Here is a 21,695-nt window from a genome sequence, read left to right as displayed (position 1 = left end):
ATCAGGATTGATGAACCTTGAGGAAGATAATTAGAACAATGTTAGTGGTGGGAAAGGTTCTATCTCACTCGATCAGCGCGATGAGACTCGTATATTTGATTCTTTCTAGTATTTGATGCCTGAAATTCCTGGATAGGAAAATTGACATCCTGTTCGGTGGGTTTGAGTTTGATTACCTCGACTTCTACTGTGAGAAACAATGATCGAGGAAATTAGCATTATAATAGCATTGCTCTACTTCTGCAACATGGTCATTATCCAGTGCGTGGTGTGACTGCAAGTTCAAAAAGACCAGTCTCTAGACTCGATAATTTTGACGAGTCTTCTTATCAACAACTCGAGAATTCATAGTCAATGATTTTAGTGTCGATGAGGTCAGTACAAGTCGACTGAGCATAATCTAGGTGTCGCTTTGCGACGAACTTCACCGACTACATCATTAACAGATGATAGTGGTATGATAGCCGAGATGTTAATGCGATTTCTCGGATAACATTTGCGGGACACGTGTCGGGGTGCGAGCTTGCGACGTGTCTCGATCTTTTGTTGTCAGGGTCACGTTTCCTCGACTCTCAAGAGGATTTGTGTTTTTTTAGGAGCGAGTAGGGTGAATGGGGGGTGTGTGGGGGTTGTGACCGTGCTCTTCGTGAGCTGCCTACGTACCCGCTTTGCGGGATCAGGTCATGACGTAGTTCAGGGCGAGTGTGTTTGCTATGTGAGTGGATTCTTGGATTTTTATTTTTCTTTCTCCCGTCGAGAGGTGGCTCTCGGTTTTTTGTTTATGATCCGGGATAATTTTGAAGTTGGGAGAGTATTTGGCTTAGAGAATTCTGGGGTTGAGAGAAGATTTTGAGTCGAGAGAGGATTTTGAGTCGAGAGAGGATTTTGAGTCGAGAGAATGACTTGAGAGTGAATTGAGTTTTGAGTTGAGAATGAATGAACTATTTATAGGAAAAAAATCGGTGCTTGGCGCTTGTCGCTTGGCGCTTGCGCTTGGCGCTTGTCGCTTGCGCTTGGTGCTTGTCGCTTGGCGCTTGGCGCTTGCTCTTGGTGCTTGTCGCTTGCTCTTGGTGCTTGTCGCTTGCGCTTGGCGCTTGGTGCTTGGCGCTTGCGCTTGGCGCTTGGTGCTTGGCGCTTGTCGCTTGGCGCTTGGCGCTTGTCGCTTGCGCTTGGCGCTTGCGCTTGGCGCTTGTTTTAGTCATGCGTATTTTTAGCCTGTTTGACTAAATTGTCTTTTTATATTGTAACGACGTTTTAGCAATTGGGGTGTCATTTTTACATAAGAAAAATGACGGTATAACATTAACCCCCCAGTTTCGCGTGCGACATGTCGTGCGGGAAACTTTGTAGTATTGTCAGTGCTCTTTCTTTTTGTTTTTTTTTCTTCTTTTTTTTTTGTTTGTTGAATGGAAATGCTCTGAGCTTGTGCGGGGCTCTTGCTGCCTTTTCCCTTCTTGCGCCTTGAGCAGGCTTCGAGGTGGGTTGGGTTCTCGGTGGCGCGAGTTCCCTTATTTTGGGCTTCACAGGATTCTTTGAGTTGTGTTTCTGGTCTCGGAGCAGTGAGTCCATTTTCTCCTCGGATCTTGTAAAGGCTTTAAGATTGGTCGGGGACTCGATGACGCGAGCCCCCTCATCTCGGGTCGCACAGAACTCTTTGAGATACGCTCGGGGTTCCATGGGCGCTTTGAGGTTGGTCGGAGACTTGATGGCGTAAGTCCCCTCATCTCGGGTCGCACAGGGTTTTTTGAGATATGTTCGGAGTTTCAATGTTGCGAAACCCCATTTCTCGGATCCCGCGGACACTTTGAGGTCGGTCGGGGACTTGATGGCGCAAGTACCCTCATCTCGGGTCGTACGGGATTTTTTTTTTTTTTTTTTTTTTTTTTGAGATATGTTCGGAGTTTCAACGTTGCGAAACCCCATTTCTCGGATCCCGTAGACGCTTTGAGGTCGGTCGGGGACTTGATGGCGCAAGTCCCCTCATCTCGGGTCGCACAGGATTTTTGAGATGTGTTCGGAGTTTCATCGTTGCGAAACCACATTTCTCGGATCCCGTAGACGCTTTGAGGTCGGTCGGGGACTTGATGGCGCAAGTCCCCTCATCTCGGGTCGCACGGGATTTTTGAGATGTGTTCGGAGTTTCATCGTTGCGAAACCCCATTTCTCGGATCCCGTGGACACTTTGAGGTGCGTTTGGGGCTCGACGCCGCGAGGCCCTCATCGTCATGATTGCAACGCCTGTATTCCTGCATTTTCGCACGTGTGCATGCTATTGGTTTTTTTTTTTTTAATTTGTCGTTGCGTTTTATGCTTGGTGTTCGTCCTACTCTGTTAACCCCCCAGTTTTTTATGCAATTTGAGTCAAATTGTATGAAAAATTAGGAGATGAGTTTGGCAAACTGAACGCGAGTTTCGACTTCATTCATTACTTTGGCGCGTTGCCTGCTTTAGAGAAATTCAAAGTACACTTGGGCCGGTGGCCGTTTTGGCAAAATAAAATTACACTTGGGCGGAAGGCCGCTTTTGGAAAGTAAATGTTAACTCCTACTGATAGTATTGGCGGAGGTGTTCCGCATTCCACGGGTGCCTGATCTCTGTGCCGTCCATCTTGTCGAGGTGATAGGTCCCGTCGTGTATCACCTTCCGGACTCGGTACGGCCCTTCCCAGTTTGGTCCGAGCACCCCTGCCCCGCGAACTTGGGTGTTTTGGAACACTCTCCTCAAGACGAGGCTTCCTTCGGCAAAACGGCGGGCCTTGATCTTCGAGTTGTAATGCTTCTCGATGATCCTCTTTTGTGCGGCCAGGCGGGTGAACGCTTCGGCTCTCTTCTCCTCGATCACATCGAGTTCCATCCGGAGGGCTTCATCGTTGCTCTCTTCGTCGAAGTTTTCTGTCCGGAATGATGGGGCACCGATCTCGACGGGGATGACGGCCTCGACCCCGTAGGTCAGGGAGAAAGGCGTCTCGCCGGTGGCGGTTCGCGTCGTTGTTCGGTATGCCCAGAGGACGAGGGGGAGCTCGTCGGCCCATGCGCCTTTCTTCTCTTCCAACTTTTTCTTCAAAGTTTCCTTGATCGTCTTGTTCACGGCCTCGACTTGACCGTTCGCTTGAGGGTGGCGCGGCGATGAGAAGGTCTTACTAATCTTCAACTGCTCGCATATCCTCCGGACCTTCGCGTTGTCGAACTGGCTACCATTGTCAGTGACGATCGAGGCGGGGATACCATGGCGGCATATTATCGATTTCCATATGAAATTGGTAGTGTTCGCTTCTGTTACTGTAGCCAGGGGTTCCGCCTCCACCCACTTGGTGAAGTAGTCGATGGCGACTATTGCCCAAACTCGTTGGCCTGACGCCATTGGGAGTTTCCCGATGAGGTCCACTCCCCATTTCGCGAATGGTCGTGCCACGATGATCGAACACAGCGGAGCTGGGGCCTGCCTCGGGACATGCGAGAACCTCTGACACTTATCGCATTTTCGCGCCAAGTCAAACGCGTCTTTCTTCATCGTTGGCCAGAAGTAACCTTGCTTGAGCGTCTTCAGGGTCAAGGACTGGCCCGCAGAGTGATTTCCACAAATTCCTTCGTGGATTTCCCTCAAGACGTAGTCTGCTTCAGCGCTGTCTAAGCATCGAAGGAGCGGCTGCGAATACCCTCTCTTGTACAGCGTGGATCCCCTCCAGACATACTTATGCGCGTGGTACTTCACCTTCTTGGCTTCGGCTTGGTCGGTGGGGAGGATATTGTCACGGAGGTACCTGATGATCGGAGTCATCCAGTTCGCCTGGGGTTCTTCTTCAATTAGATTTACCTCCTCCTTGCTGATGGACGGAAGCTTCAAGGTTTCGACGGGTAGTTTACCTAGCTCTTCGTCGTCACCGCCTGAAGCCATTCGAGCCAAGGCGTCGGCCTCGGCGTTCGAGCCTCTTGGGACCTGTACGATCTCGTACCAAGGGACTGACTCCAGTCGAAGCTTGGTTTCTTTCAGGTATGCTGCCATGTTTTCCTCCTTGGCTTGGTATTCTCCCTTTACTTGGTTGACGATGAGGAGCGAGTCGCAGTGGATCTTGAGATTCTCAGCTCCGAGCTTCCTAGCCAAGTCGAGTCCGGCCAGGAGGGCCTCGTATTCAGCCTCATTATTCGAAGCTTTGAACTGGAAATGGATGGCATATTTGAGCTTTTCCCCATCTGGATTGACGAAGACGATTCCTGCCCCTGATCCACGGACGTTGGACGCTCCGTCTACGTGCAGACTCCAGACTGGCCCGTCAGGGGCGGCCTTCCTCTTCTTGCCTGCTTCCTTGTCTTCCACGACTTCTTTGCCCCGCTTGTCTTCCTCATCCTGGCATAGGTTCACATCGTAGGTGAACTCGGCGATAAAGTCAGCGACAGTTTGTCCCTTGATCGCCGTTCTTGACTGGAACTCCACCCCGTATTCACCTAATTCCTGGGACCAAACGGCCATCCTTGTCGAAGTGCCCTTTTGCAGGGCTTTCTTGATTGGGTACTCGGTCCTTACTATAACTTGATGTGCTTGAAAATATGGCCGGAGCTTCCTCGCGGACATAGCCAGAGCGAGCGACAGCTTCTCTATCTCCGGGTATCGCGTTTCGGCGTCTAAGAGCGCTTTGCTTACGTAATACACGGGCCATTGTATCTTCTCTTCTTCTCGGACGAGGACCGCGCTGATCGCCCTCGTTGACACGGAGAGGTACAAGTAGAGGGTATCGCCGTCTCTGGGCTTCGCTAGGAGTGGTGGTGTGGCGAAGTATGTCTTCAAGTCTTGGAACGCGGTTTCGCACTCGTCGGTCCACTTAAAGTCGGCTCCTCCTTTGATGGCTTGGAAGAAAGGCTGACACCGGTCGGTGGCCTTGGAGACGAACCGACTTAGCGCAGCCACACGCCCAGTGAGGCTTTGGACTTCCTTTGCCTTGGTTGGGGACCTCATGTCCAGGAGTGCCTGTATCTTTTCGGGGTTGGCTTCAATGCCTCGCTGGTTGACGATAAATCCTAGGAATTTCCCTGACTCTACACCGAACGCGCACTTGTTCGGGTTTAGCTTCATCTTGTACTTTCGGAGAAGGGCGAAGGTTTCCTCCAAGTCTTTGACGTGGTCTGGCGCCTTGAGGCTTTTGACGAGCATGTCGTCGACATAGACCTCCATCGTCTTCCCGATTTGCTTGGCGAACATTTGGTTTACCAAGCGCTGATAAGTGGCTCCGGCGTTCTTCAGCCCGAACGGCATCACCTGGTAACAGAATAGTCCTCGATCGGTGGTGAAAGTGGTCTTCAGCTCGTCCGGTCCATACATTCTGATCTGATTGTATCCCGAGTATGCGTCCATGAAGCTCATGAGCTCGTGTCCTGCGGTGGAGTCGACTAGTTGGTCGATTCTCGGCAGGGGAAAGCAGTCTTTTGGGCATGCTTTGTTGAGGTCGGTGTAGTCGATGCAGATTCGCCATTTTCCGTTCAACTTCTTCACCATGACCACATTGGAGATCCAGCTCGGGAATTTGGCCTCGCGGACGAACTTGGCGGTGATTAACTTCTCCACTTCCTCGCTAATCGCGAGGTATCTTTCTGGGTTGAACGACCTTCTCTTCTGGATTTTCCCCTTCTCTCCGGGGAGCACGTTGAGCCGATGACAGATGATCTCTGGGTCGATCCCCGGCATGTCCGCGTGCGTCCATGCGAAAACGTCTTTGTGTTCTCGGAGGAATGCTCCGAGTTGGTGTTTTAATTCGGTCGGCAGGTGCGCTCCGATCATGACGACCTGTTCGGGGTTGGCATTGTCGAGTATCACAGGCACGAGATCGCTAGACGCCTCTACTTTTTTGGTGTCGGCTTCTTCTCGTGGGTCCAGGTACTCGAGTGCTTGCGCCTTGTTGATATCGCCTGGGAGGTCGTCTCCGACCTGACATATGACCCCTACCATGGCGTTGTCTTTCCTGATGCGGGACCCCTGGACGTGGCATGCCCTGGAGTCGGCTTGGCTTCCTCGCATCACCCCTACCCTTTTCGGTGTCGGGAATTTCATGAGGAGGTGGTATGTTGAGGTGACTGCGCAGAGCCTGTTGAGCGTCGGTTGCCCTATGATGACATTGTGAGCAGAAGGTCGATCCACAATTAGGAAATCCACCAGGCGCGTGACCTGGGCTCCCCCCTCATGTCCAAATGTGACTGGGAGGCTTATGGAACCTTCCGTGTAAACGCACTCTCCTGCGAACCCGAAGAGCGGGGTCTTGACTGGGGTCGGGCGGATTTCGCCAAGGTCCATCCGGTCGAGGGCGGCCTTGAACAGGATGTCGGCCGAGCTCCCGTTGTCGATGAGAATCCTCTTCACCATATTGTTTGCTATCTGCGCTTTGACAACGATGGCGTCGTTGTGCGGATGCATCACCTGGCGGGCTTCCTCTTCGGTGAAGTGGATCGTTTCGAACGGCGCGGCCGAGCAAGTGCTCTGGGTGAGATTGATATGGTGGGAGGGGCCCTCTCCGGCCGCCGCCCGCGCATAGTTTTTTCGCTCGTGCGTCGTATCCCCCGTTTCTGGCCCTCCAAATATAGTGGTCACCAAGTTGAGTGGGGCGTTGGCCACGTTGCCTCGGGTGTCGTTGTTGTAGCTTCCACCCGCGACAATTTCTTTCCCACGTTCCTGCCGCCTGTCGTTTTGGGGAACCTGCCTCCTCGGCGCGGGGTCCGGATTGGCAACCATGGCCATCACGAACTCCTTCAGCTCGCCATTCTGGATGTGATTTTCGATCTGCCTCCTGAGCTCGATGCATTCGGCGGTGAGGTGACCGTGGTCTTTGTGGAAATGGCAGTACTTGTTCTTGTTGCGTTTCGAGGGGTCCTTCAGTAGGGGTCGGGGCTCAGTGAACATGTCCCCGTGTAAAGCTAGGATCCTGTCTGGCGTGGTCTTGAGCGGCGTAAAGTCGATGTTCCTCTGGAACTTCTCAACCAATAGGGGTTTCTGGTTCGTAGAGGGTCGGACGGTTGAGACCGCAATATTGGTGCTTCGATTTTTCTTCCGTCGTGGGTCATTGTCGGCCTCGTCCTCGTCCCTGCGACGACTTCCTCTATCACGGATCCTTCGGCTTTCGTAATACTCCTCGACCGAAATGTATTGCGTGGCTTGAGAAATGAGCTCTGTCATTGTGGTAGGTCGTTGCTTCACTAGTGACGTCAAGAGGTCACAAGCACGCAGACCGTCGATGAAGGCGTAGATGGCGTCGCTATCCTCATAGTCGTCCACCTTGTTCGATTCTTCAATGAACCGGTTGAGGTAATGTTGGAGCGCCTCGGTGCTTCCTTGCTTGATCGTCAAGAGATAAGACTTATCCTTTCTTCGTACTCGTGAGGCGGAGAAACGAGTGAGGAATCTCTCTTAGAGATCCTCGAACGATTGGACCGATCCTCGTCCTAGTCTTTGGAACCACTCGAACGCAGTGCCAGTGAGTGTGAGGCAAAATGCCTGACACATCGTCGATGGCGACTGTCCTGCCATTCTCATATTTGTCTGATATTGATGGATGTGGTAAAGGGGGTCCGTGCTTCCATCGTAGAGTGGCATGGTAGGTGGGCGAAAGTTCCCTACGGTATCATCGGCGAGCATGTTTGCGGAGAACGGCGAAGCTACGCCTTCGATCATACTTCTCACAAGCGGGGTCCTAGTCTGTGCCTGTAATGTATAAACTTTTGTAAACGCTCGACTTGTGAATTTGAATAAAATGGACGAGTTTTAATTCAAATTCTTGTTGCATATGAGACGTCCTTAAATTTTAAATATCTTGGAAAATGATAATATTTAAGGTCGATGAAATTTCGGAATTAGAATATTCGAGTAATCCGATATTATTATTCGAAACATACTCGGAGATTTAAAAATCTCAAGAGTAAAAATAAATTCCGGAATCCCTTAAATATATTCAAGATAACGGGAAATAATAATAATTTTCTCGGGTATTTTTCAAGATTATTTTTAATTAATTAAGGACAGAATTATGAGGTTTTATTTTAAAAGGACTTATGTGCAACGTTTAAGGGACGAGATTGAAAGGAATTTGGGAGTTGGGGTTGTTTTGAGAGAAGCGTGGCAAGCTTTAATTGGACCCCTTGTGTACGCGTGGCAAGCTGAGAAAACGCCACCTAGCCTCTCTCTTTCTCTCTTTCGCTGCCACCTCACCACCCCACTCTTTCATTTTTTTTTTCCTCATTCTCGGTTCCTCTCTCTCTCCTCTACTTCTTCTTCCTCTTCCTTGCGTCTCTCGGCCGAACGAAGCACACAAGAAAAAAAACAAAACCTCGAGCTCAATCTTCAGCCGTCACCAAGCTTCACCATCACCGCCATCCTCTCTCTCACTCTTCTCCTTCATTTCTTCTTCGCGCGTCACCGAGCACCGAGCCTCTGCGCGCGCTCCGGGCCGAGAAAGAACAACGCCGCCGAGAACTGCCGTGACGCCGGAGCAAGGAAAAAACACCGGGAAGGACGCGAGAACCCTCCGAGGAAGCTAATCTCACGGGTTAAGGTGAGAATTTCGTTTCCTTGAATGAAAATCTCATGAGCTAGGGTTCTTAGATTCAAAATTTGGGGATTTTGGATCCGGATTGAATTCAGTGAAATTGTTTGTTTTTAATCGATGTTTGAACTAGATTGTTGATGTTTATGGTTCGAGTTTAAGGATTGGATTTGAATTTCCTTGGTTTGGTAGTGTTTTGGCCGAAAATGGATGAGCTAGGGTTTGATTTGGGGTTTTTGAATTCCTGCGTTTCAATTGATGTTTCTGAGACGTTTTTAAACCTGTTTGAAGCTTGGGTTTTGATGAATATAGCTGTTTGGAATTTTGTTGAATTTTTGGACGAATTTTCATTGAAATTGTTATCTTGGCCGTGTGAGTTTTTATGACGTGTATTCAGATTTGTTATGAGTTCGTTGAGGCTGTGATGATAAGTTTGAGACTCTGGAAGTTTGGATTGAATGTTGTTTTTGGCTAAGTATATTGTTGGCCGTGTGATTAGTTTGGTTTGAAAGTGTTGTCTTGGTTAAGTTGTTGGTTGGCCGTGTGTTGTTGTGACCATGTGTTGATGTTGGTTGAGTGATTCATTCTGATGTTTGGCCGTGAGCTATGGTTTTGGCTGATTCGGTCTGTTTGTATTATGGGTTTTTCTGAGCCTCGGTTTGAGTTTTGAGATCGTCTGTGTTGAGTCGTTGGTTAGTATGGTTTCGGTTTGGTGTTGGGTTCGGGATTTTTGGAATCGGGATTTGGATTGTGAAACTGATAAGAGTTTGGAATTTAAGATATTAACTCGTCGTTGGATTCCAGGTTTGTATTACAGATCTTGACGGACGAACGGGAACCAGACGAGTCAAGAGCGACGAGATCAGTTTCTGAAGATATCAAGTGATAGAGTTATCGAAATAAAGCTCGATTAACTCGTGAGTTTTAAATCGCTTATAGCGTTTAAATACTCTTAGATATGTACTTTCAGTATTTAAATAAATAATTTATAAATTATTTATTTAACGATGCTTATGAATTTAATTTAATTATTCGTTTGGAATTCTCGGTTATTTTTAATTTCGGATTATTTGATTTATTTAAGACTCGTGATTATTCGTTGAACATTATCTCGTATCACTCTCGATAGGAGGATACGCGAGTCTTGAATAAACCTCCGAAAAACCGGGGAATAATAAATTAAATTCTCGAATTCCGAACCGACTCTAATCCCGACAACGAACCCTATTATCTTTAAGTAAACTCGAATCCAATAACTAACAGATGTTCAACTCCGGATGCTAGTTCTCTCGACGTTCGACAAGTGCCAAGTGTCTCGAAGAACGTGTGAAGCAAGACATCTTCAGGAATCGTCAAGCTTTCTGTCGAACAATTCCGGGTAAGTGTGGAGACATAAGTCAACTACTTACCAAGGGTATAATCCTGCTTGTTTGTGCATATGCTTGCTAGTAAACAAGAGTAGGTAAAAGCCTAAAAATGAATAAACTCGAAAGTTAAGGCTTCGGCCACTCTTGCTTGAAAACTTAGCTCGGGTTTGCCCGTTAGGTTCAAACGCTAACTTGAACCAGCCTTGTTTGCTTTGTGTGTGGTTAGACTCCTCTTCTAACTCTAGGAAGTAGGTTAGAATCGAGAGGACGGAAGAGCGATAGACTCTCAAATTCAATCGAGAGTAGAGAGTTCGAAAGTCACATTTCGAGCTTTCAACTTAAAACACTAAACGAGCTTCAAAGGGAAACAATAACTTCTCTTGGGGTTTATCCCGTCACGCTCTTCCGTATATAAGTTTAACGTGTACGCTGCTAGCTGCAGTGTACCCAAACTTTAATCTTGTGTCGGTGGTACTCACAAGTCCCTGACTTGTGCTTGACGGGCCATGTCGGTCCGTGCGCCGAGTACTCGAAGCAATGGGTGAAGGTCGCGCATCGCGAGCTCATTGCTTGCTGGAAGACTCACCGGAAGCTGCCTTGAGCACACCGGGGCGTAGTGGGTGATGGTCGCGGTTCGCGAGCTCACTATGCCAGAGACCAGTGGCGCTGACGTCATGATGAAGGAAGTACCACTAGTGGATCCCAGACATGTGTTAAAACTTAGATCAGTTGACGACTGCTACTCGAAGTTGAAAACTGGTCTCTAGTCGGACCGGAGGTTATAGCAGTGAGGAGTGTATAACCTTGCGGGACGGCTAGTATTCTAGGATGCGCACTCATTAGTCACTGTTAGGTGATAGCTGCATCCTGCATTCTTGTTTGCTGTTTGCACGTCACATGTTTTGCATTAGCTGCTTTTCTTCCCTAAGCTAGACTCCCACTTACTGAGTCATTCGACTCATAGTTTATGTCCCTTGGTAATGTAGATAAAGGAAAAGCTCGTAAGCGGGAAATGAAGTTGAAGACCGAGACCGAGCGCGTATTGCCTTGACCTATGGGCTATGGGGTTTCGACCGGGGGTTTGTTTATTTGTTCCGGAACATAAATCTATAGGAGTCGCTATAAGACTCTAAGTTAAAAGCGAAAAATTTTCCCCGGATTTTCGCAACTAATTAATATTTATTAATTTATATTTTGAGTTTGTAATGTTTCAGAGTCAGTCGGTCACGGCTCGTGCGCGAGCTGTCGCACGCGGGTCGTGACAAACTTTTTGGTATCAGAGCCCCAGGTTTAGCCGTTTCTGTAGACTTGGAATACGTGTTCTCGGTATGGGTCACTGATAGGCCATGTGACGGTGTTGTGCATATAGTCGACATGTCGTGAGTTAGGATGCAGGATGAGTTGCTAGAAGTTGGATCTCATCTTAGATGAGTTTCGTACGCGTGTTCTATGGCGTGAGAGACACCATCTCTTGGGGCCGATGGATCGGTTAACCTGTGAAGGGATTAGTGTCGCCTCAATGCCTCACCGCTTTCGATGAGTATCGCGGTGATCCTCTTCTTTGGCCCAGCGTTGAGTCGATGGACTCACTACACCGCTGATGGCGATGTCAGTCGTGATCGAGAGATATTCTCGAATGTGATGCAGAACACGTTTGGGGCCAGATAGAGAGGGGTGAGTGAAATGAGTAAGCTTACGGATTCTACCAGCTTGAGTTTGAATCGGTTGTCCGACGTGAAGGCCGATTTATCCAAGAGAGTACGGACTGGTGCCGTTGTGCTCGAGGATAGTTTCCAGCCAAGTGTCGACCTTTGAGAGCTTCGTACATAGCTATCTTATGTGAGGTTGGCATATGATTGTCCCTCGTTTGCAGTCCTGCGAGTGCAGACTGTGTTCCTCGTCATGACGCGATGTGGTGTTTGAGTACCTTACCCCCCAATAGTTGTTTCTGATGGGTTATTCTGCATGATGACGATAGGGCAAGCTATGACGAGGGATATCCCGAAGAGGTTCCTGCTGAGTCTCCGGCTGACTCAACTGCGTAGACGCTTGCTTGGCAACCACTAGAGTTGGTTGTAGTCTTGTGTGTGTGTGTAACGAGGAGACTTGAGGTTGTGTTTAAGTCTCTCGTTCGACTAGACCTTGAAATGCTAGTCCTTTTGATTATGCATTCTCGTGATGGTTGTTTGCTCAACCTTGATCGCCTTCTTATACGTGAAAATAAGAAGGGATAAGGCCTAGACAAGATATGTCTAATACAGAGAATGTTCCAGCTGCGGATCTCACGGAGATTAGACGCATGCTGAAGGTTTGAGTTGTTGACGCTGCTCGAAGAGATGACCAGATGGAGCGGCTGAATCAAGCTCTGCTCAGCGGATAGAGCAACATAACCGAACGATCGCATATCTTTTGATGAGATTGAACGCGCCACCCCAGCCAAACCCTGGACCTCTAGCTCAGGTAGAACGACGTAAGAATCCACCGCATGTGATCGTGGATCCTCCTGAAGAGTTGAACTTCTAGGTTCTTGATGTTGTTCCTCTGATTGGTGAACTTGCGTATAAGAGATTCTGGAAGCAGAAGTCTCCGACTTTTGACGGCAACGTTGACCCAGCCATAGCTGAGAAGTGACTCATGAAAATCCAACAGATTTGTAGTTACATGCAGCTGTCAGATGCTGAGAACGTAACGTGTGCCGTAAACCAGCTGAAAGATGAGGCCAGAGAATGGTGGGAGATAGTGGCATCGTATGAGGATGTCCACATGATGATGTGGGTACATTTCCTAAATTTGTTTCATGTGAAACATCTCAGCAAAGCTAACTTATCGAACAAGGCACGTAAGTTTATGATCTTGCGTTAAGGTTCGTTGTCTATTCTTGAGTATATGGCGAAGTTTGATTCGTTAACAAGGTTCGCTCCTTCCTGGGTGCCCACTAATCAGGCTCGTAAAGTGAAAAATGTGCACAGTTTGAACGTGGATATTGGGAGCCAAGTGGATAGCGGCGATGTGAATCTTATGCCCGTACTCTGATAGGTTTCAATAGCGGAAGAACGGATCACTAATCTCGAAGGTGCAACACTTCAGAAGTAAAGATCCTCGCTCCGAAAGAACAACCGAAGGCCAATACGAGAGTCTTCTCTATTCGCGAAGATAAAGTCCGAGCAAGGTCGTTGACTGCTGTCGCAAGTCAGATTTTCGTAAACTCCTTCTCAGAATATGCATTGATAAATTCAGGAGTCATGAATTCGTTCATTGCATTAAGGAGAACTGACTGGCTGGAGAGAAATAGAGAATCATTCTCGTATCCGTTTGTTACGGTCATGCCTTCAATGTTAAATATCAGTCACTGCACTGGTATGAAGCGTACCTATCCAGATTCGAGTTTGTATTCTCGAAGTGGATTTAGTTGAGTTAGAGATAGTGGACTACGATGTGATCCTCGGAATGGATTGGTTAGACAATCACTACGCGGTTATTGATTGTAGAAAGAAGTCTGTTTCATTACAGAAACCGTGACTTAACTATTCCAGTTCCAAGGCTTCTCTTGAAGATCGAGTCTTCTGATAATTTCAGTGCTGAGAGCGCTGAGGTTGGTGCATCAAGGGTGCGCCGGATATCTTGCGAACGTGGTAGGCGTCATGAAGATAGCCAAGCCACAGCCGCAAGACATCTCCTTTGTGAGAGATTTTGCCGATGTCTTTTCAGAAGACTTGCCAGGCTTACCTCCGGATCATGAGGTTGAGTTTAGTATAAAACTCCTTCCAGGCACTGCTCCGATGTCCAAGACACCATAGAGTATGGCTCCAGCATAGTTGAAGGAACTCAAGACCGAACTGCAGGAATGCTGGATAAAGGGTTCGTTCGACCGAGCCATTCACCGTGGGGAACGCCTGCGGTGTTTGTCAAGAAAGTAGATGGTTTGTTGCGGCTTTGTATATACTACCGCATACTGAACCAAGTGACGATCTTTTTGATCAGCTTGCTGGAGCAACTGTCTTCTCGAAGATCGATATGTGATTTGGGTACCATAAGTTGAAAGTTCGGGGCGAGGACATTCCAAAGACGGCTTTTAGGACTCGTTATGGTTATTACGAGTTCTTAGTTATGTCGTTTGGACTGACCAATGCACCTGCGGCATTCATGAACTTGATGAATCGAGTATTCGAGGATTTCTTAGACAAGTTTATCATCGTGTTTATTGATAACATCCTGATTTACTCGAAAACCAAGGAAGAACACGCGCAACATCTAGAGAAAGCTCTGACAAGACTACGAGAAAAGCAACTGTATGCCAAGTTTTCAAAGTGTGAGTTTTGGCTGGAGCACGTTGTTTTCCTCGGTCATGTAGTCAGTAGTGCAGGAATCATGGTAGATCCGGCCAAAGTGGAAGCAGTGAAGCAGTGGAATCAGCCGAAAACGGTAACCGAGATAAGAAGCTTCTTGGGTCTTGCAGGCTACTATAGGAAGTTCGTGGAAGGATTTTCTAAATTAGCCATGCCTTTAACCCAACTGACCCGTAAGGGACAGAAGTTTGTCTGGTCGGAGAAGTGTGAAAGAAGTTTCGAGGAGCTGAAGAATCGTCTAACAACGGCTCCAGTGCTCACTATTCCTCAAGGAGCCGACGGATTTGCGATCTACTGTGATGCCTCTAAACAAGGGTTAGGCGCGGTTCTAATGCAGCATGGTAAGGTTATTGCTTATGCCTCGCGACAGCTGAAGGATTATGAAACCCGATACCCTACGCATGATCTAGAGCTTGCAGCGGTTGTTTTTGCGCTCAAGATATGGAGACACTACTTGTATGGGGTTCATTGTGACATTTATACGCACCATGAGACGCTGAAGTATCTCTTCACCCAGAAAGAGCTGAACATGCGCCAAGGACGCGGATTGGAGCTTCTGAACGACTACGACTTCGAGCTGCAATATCACCCTGGTAAAGCTAATAAGGTCGCTGATGCGCTCAGTCGTAAGTCGGTAGCTTCACTAGCAAGTCTAGTTGAGACGTCCCTCAAGCTGAAGAATGATGTTCAACAACTGGAGCTTCAGCTAATCACGGGAAGGATAGCTGCGCTCAGTGTGCGACCGATGTTGTTGGAACAGATTAATCAGTACGCAGATGAGTATCTTCTCAGCGAGATGTTCTAAGGTGTAACGGGAGAGTCTGTGTACCGTCCGACGAAGGAATCAAGAGACAGTTAATGGAAGAAGCTCACGGAACGCCGTATTCTGTACACCCTGGTGTGACTAAGATGTACCAGGACCTGAAAAAGGTCTATTGGTGGCCAGGAATGAAGAAAGAAGTAGTTGCATTTGTTCAAAAATGCTTAACTTGTCAACAGATCAAGGCAGAACACCAGAAACCAGCAGGAGTGCTTCAACCCCTTGAAGTTCCGCAATGGAAATGAGAGCAGATAACGATGGATTTCGTGTCAGGTTTGCCAAAAACCACTGCTGGTCATGACTCTGTCTGGGTGATTGTTGATAGGTTAACAAAGTCAGCTCACTTTCTACCTGTCAAAACCACTCACACTATGGACAAGCTTGCTGAACTGTATATCAGAGAGATCGTACGTCTCCATGGGATTCCTAATTCAATCATATCTGACCGAGACACTCGGTTCACTTCCAAACTTTGGAAGAGTTTGCAAGAGAATATGGGAACACGGTTGAAGTTCAGTACCGCTTTTCATCCTCAATCAGATGGTCAGAGTGAACGCACGATGCAAGTGTTGGAGGATATGCTTCGGGCATGTGTCTTAGACTCTCCAGGCTCGTGGAGTCGCTATCTCCCTCTGGTTGAATTCTCCTACAACAGTAGTTATCAAGCGACGATCGGAATGGCTCCTTATGAAGCCCTCTACGGACGGAAATGTCGCTCTCCAATTCATTGGGATGAAGCTGGCGAGAGCAAGCTGTTCGGACCTGAATTGGTGGAGCAGACTACAGAGGCAATTAAGATAATTCGAGCCCGAATGAAAACATCTCAGAGTCACTCTACGGAAGAAGCTACTTGGGAGCTTGAGAGCGAAATGCAAAAGAAATACCCTACCTTGTTCTAAGTTTCGAGGACGAAACTCTTTTAAGGGGGTAGGAATTGTAATGTATAAACTTTTGTAAACGCTCGACTTGTGAATTTGAATAAAATGGACGAGTTTTAATTCAAATTCTTGTTGCATATGAGACGTCCTTAAATTTTAAATATCTTGGAAAATGATAATATTTAAGGTCGATGAAATTTCGGAATTAGAATATTCGAGTAATCCGATATTATTATTCGAAACATACTCGGAGATTTAAAAATCTCAAGAGTAAAAATAAATTCCGGAATCCCTTAAATATATTCAAGATAACGGGAAATAATAATAATTTTCTCGGGTATTTTTCAAGATTATTTTTAATTAATTAAGGACAGAATTATGAGGTTTTATTTTAAAAGGACTTATGTGCAACGTTTAAGGGACGAGATTGAAAGGAATTTGGGAGTTGGGGTTGTTTTGAGAGAAGCGTGGCAAGCTTTAATTGGACCCCTTGTGTACGCGTGGCAAGCTGAGAAAACGCCACCTAGCCTCTCTCTTTCTCTCTTTCGCTGCCACCTCACCACCCCACTCTTTCATTTTTTTTTTCCTCATTCTCGGTTCCTCTCTCTCTCCTCTACTTCTTCTTCCTCTTCCTTGCGTCTCTCGGCCGAACGAAGCACACAAGAAAAAAAACAAAACCTCGAGCTCAATCTTCAGCCGTCACCAAGCTTCACCATCACCGCCATCCTCTCTCTCACTCTTCTCCTTCATTTCTTCTTCGTGCGTCACCGAGCACCGAGCCTCTGCGCGCGCTCCGGGCCGAGAAAGAACAACGCCGCCGAGAACTGCCGTGACGCCGGAGCAAGGAAAAAACACCGGGAAGGACGCGAGAACCCTCCGAGGAAGCTAATCTCACGGGTTAAGGTGAGAATTTCGTTTCCTTGAATGAAAATCTCATGAGCTAGGGTTCTTAGATTCAAAATTTGGGGATTTTGGATCCGGATTGAATTCAGTGAAATTGTTTGTTTTTAATCGATGTTTGAACTAGATTGTTGATGTTTATGGTTCGAGTTTAAGGATTGGATTTGAATTTCCTTGGTTTGGTAGTGTTTTGGCCGAAAATGGATGAGCTAGGGTTTGATTTGGGGTTTTTGAATTCCTGCGTTTCAATTGATGTTTCTGAGACGTTTTTAAACCTGTTTGAAGCTTGGGTTTTGATGAATATAGCTGTTTGGAATTTTGTTGAATTTTTGGACGAATTTTCATTGAAATTGTTATCTTGGCCGTGTGAGTTTTTATGACGTGTATTCAGATTTGTTATGAGTTCGTTGAGGCTGTGATGATAAGTTTGAGACTCTGGAAGTTTGGATTGAATGTTGTTTTTGGCTAAGTATATTGTTGGCCGTGTGATTAGTTTGGTTTGAAAGTGTTGTCTTGGTTAAGTTGTTGGTTGGCCGTGTGTTGTTGTGACCATGTGTTGATGTTGGTTGAGTGATTCATTCTGATGTTTGGCCGTGAGCTATGGTTTTGGCTGATTCGGTCTGTTTGTATTATGGGTTTTTCTGAGCCTCGGTTTGAGTTTTGAGATCGTCTGTGTTGAGTCGTTGGTTAGTATGGTTTCGGTTTGGTGTTGGGTTCGGGATTTTTGGAATCGGGATTTGGATTGTGAAACTGATAAGAGTTTGGAATTTAAGATATTAACTCGTCGTTGGATTCCAGGTTTGTATTACAGATCTTGACGGACGAACGGGAACCAGACGAGTCAAGAGCGACGAGATCAGTTTCTGAAGATATCAAGTGATAGAGTTATCGAAATAAAGCTCGATTAACTCGTGAGTTTTAAATCGCTTATAGCGTTTAAATACTCTTAGATATGTACTTTCAGTATTTAAATAAATAATTTATAAATTATTTATTTAACGATGCTTATGAATTTAATTTAATTATTCGTTTGGAATTCTCGGTTATTTTTAATTTCGGATTATTTGATTTATTTAAGACTCGTGATTATTCGTTGAACATTATCTCGTATCACTCTCGATAGGAGGATACGCGAGTCTTGAATAAACCTCCGAAAAACCGGGGAATAATAAATTAAATTCTCGAATTCCGAACCGACTCTAATCCCGACAACGAACCCTATTATCTTTAAGTAAACTCGAATCCAATAACTAACAGATGTTCAACTCCGGATGCTAGTTCTCTCGACGTTCGACAAGTGCCAAGTGTCTCGAAGAACGTGTGAAGCAAGACATCTTCAGGAATCGTCAAGCTTTCTGTCGAACAATTCCGGGTAAGTGTGGAGACATAAGTCAACTACTTACCAAGGGTATAATCCTGCTTGTTTGTGCATATGCTTGCTAGTAAACAAGAGTAGGTAAAAGCCTAAAAATGAATAAACTCGAAAGTTAAGGCTTCGGCCACTCTTGCTTGAAAACTTAGCTCGGGTTTGCCCGTTAGGTTCAAACGCTAACTTGAACCAGCCTTGTTTGCTTTGTGTGTGGTTAGACTCCTCTTCTAACTCTAGGAAGTAGGTTAGAATCGAGAGGACGGAAGAGCGATAGACTCTCAAATTCAATCGAGAGTAGAGAGTTCGAAAGTCACATTTCGAGCTTTCAACTTAAAACACTAAACGAGCTTCAAAGGGAAACAATAACTTCTCTCGGGGTTTATCCCGTCACGCTCTTCCGTATATAAGTTTAACGTGTACGCTGCTAGCTGCAGTGTACCCAAACTTTAATCTTGTGTCGGTGGTACTCACAAGTCCCTGACTTGTGCTTGACGGGCCATGTCGGTCCGTGCGCCGAGTACTCGAAGCAATGGGTGAAGGTCGCGCATCGCGAGCTCATTGCTTGCTGGAAGACTCACCGGAAGCTGCCTTGAGCACACCGGGGCGTAGTGGGTGATGGTCGCGGTTCGCGAGCTCACTATGCCAGAGACCAGTGGCGCTGACGTCATGATGAAGGAAGTACCACTAGTGGATCCCAGACATGTGTTAAAACTTAGATCAGTTGACGACTGCTACTCGAAGTTGAAAACTGGTCTCTAGTCGGACCGGAGGTTATAGCAGTGAGGAGTGTATAACCTTGCGGGACGGCTAGTATTCTAGGATGCGCACTCATTAGTCACTGTTAGGTGATAGCTGCATCCTGCATTCTTGTTTGCTGTTTGCACGTCACATGTTTTGCATTAGCTGCTTTTCTTCCCTAAGCTAGACTCCCACTTACTGAGTCATTCGACTCATAGTTTATGTCCCTTGGTAATGTAGATAAAGGAAAAGCTCGTAAGCGGGAAATGAAGTTGAAGACCGAGACCGAGCGCGTATTGCCTTGACCTATGGGCTATGGGGTTTCGACCGGGGGTTTGTTTATTTGTTCCGGAACATAAATCTATAGGAGTCGCTATAAGACTCTAAGTTAAAAGCGAAAAATTTTCCCCGGATTTTCGCAACTAATTAATATTTATTAATTTATATTTTGAGTTTGTAATGTTTCAGAGTCAGTCGGTCACGGCTCGTGCGCGAGCTGTCGCACGCGGGTCGTGACAGTGCCGCTCGTAGCTCCCGGACTTCTTCTCTTAGCATATTGACCACGTTGGTTAATTCTTCATTCCCGGCTTGTGCGGTGGCAGTTGCAAATCGAGTAGTGCGTCCCCTTTCGTTCGATGCTTGAGTGGTATGCGGCGCATGCGGCGTTGGCATTGTCATAGCTGGGGGGACGATTTCTTGTGGTTCATGGGCCTCCGAGGCGGTCTGGTGTCTTGGGATCTCCCACCGGGAGTTAAGGTGGCGCCTCAAGTCTATGTGTGGCTCTAGGCGTCCTGGCGACCTTGCGTGTCGGGGTGGTGAGAACCTCCTCACGTCTCCACTGTCGGCGACCTCTTCTCCTTGTCCTAGCCGTTCGAAGGCGGATCTTCGCGATTCGGTCCTTGCTCTTGCCGCGGAGCGAGCGGCTTGGGGAAGATTGGTGCGGGATCGTGGGCGCGGGTCCCTTTGCCCATCGGTCTGACGTGCTTCCGAGTGTTGAGGTAGCTGTCTTCGCTCGCGGACGGCTGCCCACTCTTCTTGGTGGTTGTGGCCGATATCTCGGATGCTCGGATCGGGAACGTCGTCTTGGCCACCTTCATCGTGGAGTTCTTCAACGAGGGCTTGTCCTTGCTCGTGTCTATGGCTTCCCGAATAAGCCTCTTGCACTTGCTCGTCTCTTGCCCGAGCGTGGCGCCTCATGGCTCGTTCTTCCCTATCTCTCGCGAACTCGCTCGTCAGCAAGAAAAGGCTATTCTCGAGACGTTCCATCCGATCATCTCGCTCGATGAATACCGGGCTGGTAGGGTTCGCCATGCCGGTGGCGTTCGGATTGGCCGTCGGGGCAGCGCTTGTTGATGGGCCTGCGTTCGACGATGGGGCCCCTTGTGCTTGTCCATGTCTCGCTTGCGTTCGTGCTCGCGTGTGGGCTGCTACGCCTTCCGTTCGTCGGGGGGCGGCACTTTCGGAGACAACCGCGTGGTTCGACATGGTGGGTTTCTCAGCGTAGTGGAATTTCCTTGGTTGTTGTCGAAGCTCCTTCCTCTCGGAAAAAAGAGAGTTTGCCGGTGGAGAGCCCGTACGTGGTTGTTCTCGGGATCCCCTCCTTCTAGCGCCAAAATGTTAATGCGATTTCTCGGATAACATTTGCGGGACACGTGTCGGGGTGCGAGCTTGCGACGTGTCTCGATCTTTTGTTGTCAGGGTCACGTTTCCTCGACTCTCAAGAGGATTTGTGTTTTTTTAGGAGCGAGTAGGGTGAATGGGGGGTGTGTGGGGGTTGTGACCGTGCTCTTCGTGAGCTGCCTACGTACCCGCTTTGCGGGATCAGGTCATGACGTAGTTCAGGGCGAGTGTGTTTGCTATGTGAGTGGATTCTTGGATTTTTATTTTTCTTTCTCCCGTCGAGAGGTGGCTCTCGGTTTTTTGTTTATGATCCGGGATAATTTTGAAGTTGGGAGAGTATTTGGCTTAGAGAATTCTGGGGTTGAGAGAAGATTTTGAGTCGAGAGAGGATTTTGAGTCGAGAGAGGATTTTGAGTCGAGAGAATGACTTGAGAGTGAATTGAGTTTTGAGTTGAGAATGAATGAACTATTTATAGGAAAAAAATCGGTGCTTGGCGCTTGTCGCTTGGCGCTTGTCGCTTGCGCTTGGTGCTTGTCACTTGGCGCTTGGCGCTTGCTCTTGGTGCTTGTCGCTTGCTCTTGGTGCTTGTCGCTTGCGCTTGGCGCTTGGTGCTTGGCGCTTGCGCTTGGCGCTTGGCGCTTGGCGCTTGTCGCTTGGCGCTTGCGCTTGGCGCTTGGTGCTTGGCGCTTGCGCTTGGCGCTTGTTTTAGTCATGCGTATTTTTAGCCTGTTTGACTAAATTGTCTTTTTATATTGTAACGACGTTTTAGCAATTGGGGTGTCATTTTTACATAAGAAAAATGACGGTATAACACGAGAGATGACCAAAAATCTCACCGAACAAGGAATGTAAACCCTCCAAGACGTCGTAACATTCTCTCGAGCAGTAAGAAGGCGATAAATGACAGCGTTAATGGTTTTCACCCAAGTAAACGGGGTGAACATATCCAATTCTTGTCGTGTCCACTCCACGGAGGTGAAATATGTCATGGCGGAGTCCTCCTTGTGAATAATCCATGGGGCTCGGGTTCATAGAGAGATATAGATGTGATGAATCCTTCATTTTGAAGATCTATGTTTAATTAAAGGGTTATTAAGTTATATAGTCACACGAATATTGAGATATAGCCCACCTTTGG

At 47.5% G+C, this 21,695-nt stretch overlaps 2 long non-coding RNA genes across 2 annotated transcripts; both read left to right on the top strand.

The window, feature by feature from the left end:
* The first annotated feature begins 8,215 nt into the window (after nt 1-8,215).
* Nucleotides 8,216-11,011, top strand: LOC149383079 (uncharacterized). Its single transcript, XR_016301854.1, has 4 exons — nt 8,216-8,527; nt 9,323-9,435; nt 9,803-9,896; nt 10,872-11,011. It is a non-coding gene; the product is annotated as an uncharacterized LOC149383079 (long non-coding RNA).
* Nucleotides 11,012-16,735: 5,724 nt separating this feature from the next.
* LOC149383078 (uncharacterized) lies at nt 16,736-19,316 on the top strand. Its single transcript, XR_016301861.1, has 4 exons — nt 16,736-16,832; nt 17,628-17,740; nt 18,108-18,201; nt 19,177-19,316. It is a non-coding gene; the product is annotated as an uncharacterized LOC149383078 (long non-coding RNA).
* Nucleotides 19,317-21,695: the final 2,379 nt, after the last annotated feature.

The sequence above is a fragment of the Urtica dioica genome, chromosome 10 (assembly GCF_054948205.1).
Source record: "Urtica dioica subsp. dioica isolate 48M chromosome 10, U.dioica_male_clone48M_v1_H2, whole genome shotgun sequence".
In the NCBI taxonomy this organism is placed as follows: Eukaryota; Viridiplantae; Streptophyta; class Magnoliopsida; order Rosales; family Urticaceae; genus Urtica; species Urtica dioica.
The sequence above is the reverse complement of the archived record's forward strand: the minus strand, read 5'-3'. Positions and strand labels throughout refer to the sequence as shown.